Source organism: Brassica napus, chromosome C8 (assembly GCF_020379485.1).
Source record: "Brassica napus cultivar Da-Ae chromosome C8, Da-Ae, whole genome shotgun sequence".
Taxonomy (NCBI): domain Eukaryota; kingdom Viridiplantae; phylum Streptophyta; class Magnoliopsida; order Brassicales; family Brassicaceae; genus Brassica; species Brassica napus.
In genome coordinates this window covers 43,390,107-43,394,116 of record NC_063451.1, presented here as the reverse complement: position 1 = coordinate 43,394,116, position 4,010 = coordinate 43,390,107, and the positions used below count along the sequence as shown (strand labels likewise).

At 32.3% G+C, this 4,010-nt stretch overlaps 1 long non-coding RNA gene across 3 annotated transcripts; it reads right to left on the bottom strand.

Moving 5' to 3' along the window:
- Positions 1-1,298: 1,298 nt before the first annotated feature.
- LOC106414659 lies at positions 1,299-3,043 on the bottom strand. Of its 3 annotated transcripts, none has more exons than XR_002660800.2 (4): positions 2,322-3,043; positions 2,064-2,217; positions 1,889-1,957; positions 1,299-1,800 (listed from the first exon to the last, which is right to left on the bottom strand). It is a non-coding gene; the product is annotated as an uncharacterized LOC106414659 (long non-coding RNA). The 3 variants fall into 3 exon arrangements; XR_002660801.2 differs by having other exon boundaries at positions 1,889-2,217; positions 2,322-2,426; positions 2,557-3,043; XR_001282915.3 differs by having other exon boundaries at positions 1,889-2,217.
- Between the last annotated feature and the right edge of the window lie 967 nt (positions 3,044-4,010).

Here is a 4,010-nt window from a genome sequence, read left to right as displayed (position 1 = left end):
ATACTATTAAAACATGAGACTTTTTTGGAGGTCTGAATTTATTTACAGCAATGCCATTGTTTTTAATTTTAATGTTGATTATTCCATTAAGTTACTCCACAACACAGCCACTAAATCTACTTATCCTATTTATAAGATTCAGTCAATATTTGAGGGATATTTTTTTCAACAAACTTCATTATTCAAGCTCATTGAAAAAATAATAAAACACTCCATTATTTGTTACTACAACAAAAATGCTTATATTAGACCCTCCTAGAAGACATCCTACTTTTATTTACTACATGGTTTTATATAAATATTAAAGAAGTTTAATTCATCTTACTTTTACATTTAATATCCTAAATATTTATATCATATGAATCCCTATATAACATTAAACAACATCGTTTGATTATTCTTTAATATAATATATGGCAAGATACCATGCACGTGAAATATCAACATATTAGTGCAAACTTAATCATAATTTCAATCATTATATTGGTAAAAATAAAAATATTTAAATTCATTAAAAAAAATCACTAAAACTATACTACTATATACTTTTGATTTTTTTTTCTATTTTCTTTAAATTTATCTGAATAATCGAATACTTATCAGAATTATTTTAAATTATTCAAAAAATGGGAATCGAAACTAAACTAAATTAAACTCAAAATTTTATTAGATTCTTAACATTGTTATCCAAACCAAGCCAAAAACCAAAATAGCCAAACCGAAACCAAATCCAAATTTATAAATAACCGTACGGTATCTATACCTCTTGGACTGAAAAACTAAAAAACAACTGAGACCAAACCAAAAAAAAAAGCTGGAATTAAATAAAAAATACCTCATAAAAGTTTAGGCATTTGTATATATATTTTATAGAGGTGATCAATAAATTTGAAATTTCATCAAAAAAAAAAAACGATATCAAATCTACATGTCTAAACAGTTAGTGAAAAAACAGACGGACTAATATATTATCAACAAAAAATGCTTTGTGCTGCAAAAGGTGTCAAAATCTAGTTACTTTGCTAAAACTAATAATATTATGAGATCTAATATTAGTGAAATTGCAGTACCTTACATAATTTCATGACTTTTGCTAAATTCAAAGTGAAACATGTTTCATGTGCATGAATGTATTTGTAAATATGATATGTATGGTTTAAAAAAACTTAGGAATAAAAAGTTTTTCAAAGAATAAACCACCAACAAATTTCTAAACGTCTTTCCTTCCAATCTGATATTTTTTAGCTCTTAATTCCGGCCATTGTCTTACCTAAAACAACAATATCAGATGACCCTGATTTGTAAAAATTGTTCTTCAAATTTGTATTTCTCGCCATTCCTTATCCACTACAACAATATGCCATTCCATATCCAATACAACAATATGAGATTACCCTGTCTTTATTGATTCCAAGTATTAACATAGATCTCAATAGAGACATTGCACCAGCTATGTTTCCTTGTAGGTAAAGTTTTAAAGGTGGAAAAAAAAAAACAGCTACTGCGATAGAAAAGAGAGAGAAACTCTGAAGTTCCTTAGGTTGTGAAATTAAGCAATGTGGCTTCCCTTCACGCTTGTCCTCAGTAATTGATTCATTCTCATCCGGAGACCCAGCTAAAACATGTTCAAAGAGCAGGGTCGACATCACCTCCTTCAGCAACGACTAACATTATACATCCTAGCTGTTCCCTTAATGAATTCAGTTATCAGACCATCAGGTTGGTTAGTCTTCACAGATCATGCTCCAGCTCCAGTCATGTCGTCACCAGGATGGTTATAACCTCCTGGCACATAAACAACTGCAGTTGTAACGAACCTGTCAATTTTCAATGAATGCATAGGTTGTGAATTCTGAGCCACGTGTTCAAAGCTGCAGTTGTAACGAACCTATCAATTTGCAAGCCTGCCATTATACGTTATGTGGTCTGTGTCTCGTCATTGAAACACCAACCAAATCTGCAACCAAAGAATAGTAAAAGAGGTAGGTATCATCGAGAATCACAGGGACAGACCTGGTAAATCGGTGTTAGTAATAGTAGTAGGAGATAATGGTCATACGTACAGAACCAAAACATCTCGAGAGGAATTAGATTGATGGTTGCTGCTAGCTCAACGAATTTGGTGTGTTCTGTGAATCTTATGGAAACATGGCACTCCCAAAGCCAGAAGTTTTGGTTAAGACGATTAACGCTAATGGAAGTATGAATAAGCGTCGACTGCGATAAATGAAAGCAACCATATATGACGATGCTAGCTTTGTTTCAATTATCTATTACAATAAACTAAATGAATCGAATGTCAAAGTGGGAAACAAATATACCTTCTCATCCATCACAACCATGTCGACCCCCCATCAGCAAAAACGTAAAACCCGTGTGACTACCTTCTGGGTACACAGATCTGCCTTCAACTGGGCAAGAAGAAGCTGAAAATCAATCATCTTTAAAGGCTTAGAGCTACTGTTGGAGAGAGCTAAGAACATAAAGAAAAAGACGAAACAAAAATATTGTTTTGTAAACTCCTTTTGGGTCTATATTTATATTGGATGATCGTACGCGAGGCTGAATTGAAAATGTTCCTCTAGGAATGAATGCCATAATTAACAACAGTTACGGTATCAGAATTAGTGAAGTGGAACCGTCAGGGTTTCAGCTTGGCAGATTCGGCCGTCGTAGAGGAACTTCTATCGACAAAAAAAAATGAGAAGATCACTGGATTTTAGTGGGCTAAGCCCCACACACACGAAAAATAATTGACATAATTGATATTTATTGTTGTAATATTGTGGCTTATTAGAAATTATAATAACAAATATACAGGCCGGTCCACTCTACTTTTAAGATTCAGCAACCCGTAAAATCTCTCCCTATCCACGTGGCCTGAAACGTCCTTCCCCACCTGATGACGTGGAAGGCTAAGGTGAGAGAAACCCATGTTTTATTATTATAAATATATATATATATATATATATAAATAGATAGATAGTTATACTAACTCAAACTAAATAAATAAATATAATACGTATACACTGCGTGAAAAAACAAACGCATTTAACCAAAAAAAAACGCATAGGTGAAAAACTAAAAGCAATTGCTAATTATTTCTCCTAAGAAATTATGGTAAATTTTTATAATTTTATACTTTCGTGTACTTTTTTCTCGCAGGTTTCTAATTTTTTTACAAGTAATAATAATGAAGTCGAAAAGTCAAAACTCAAATTAATCGACGGCTACGAAAGAGCGATCTTGGTGTAGCGTGTGGGAAGCGGACACTATTGATGAAGACAGCAACTACATTACCAAGCACGAGACGTCGCCGTTCAGAGACAAACCTCACCGGAGCGAAAGCGACTCTCCTTTCATCTTTTTCCTTTGTTTTCTTTTTAGTTTGTCAACATTACGTTTTCTTCCTTGATTCTTATAAACTAGTTTTATTTTTATCATTCCATATATTAAAGTGTATATATGCTTCTTTTTTTTATCAAAAAAGTGTATATATGCTAACTTTCCCTCAGTGTACTAAATTGGATTTAGAAAATTTGTTTGAAGATTAATTACCTTTAACTCGAAATTCAACAGTATAACATTTCAAATTTTGATGTAATATATCGCTGATTCTACTATAGTTTATACAATATTTCAATGTTATGATAATATGAAACATTCACAAATTTTCTCTTGAAATAGACCGGCAGTCTTTTTTTTTTAAAGATAGACCACCAGTTTTTTACCTCTTTTTTTTACATTTTGAAAAATATCTTATCTATCAATAATAATAAAACAAAGTTTTCTCTCACCTTAGCTCTCCGCGTTATTCTTCCACGTGGCATCTAAACCTTCGACTCCTAAAATTTCCGTCTCTCGGTGAATGGACTTTTATTTTAATTTCGTCTCTATAAATATCAGATGTGTGGGCCCGTATTTGACTAAGTTTTTATGATTCTCGACTGAGACGCCCTAATCCTTTCGCTTCCGATGAAAATTCTGGGTAACGGATTCGTTTTTTAAGT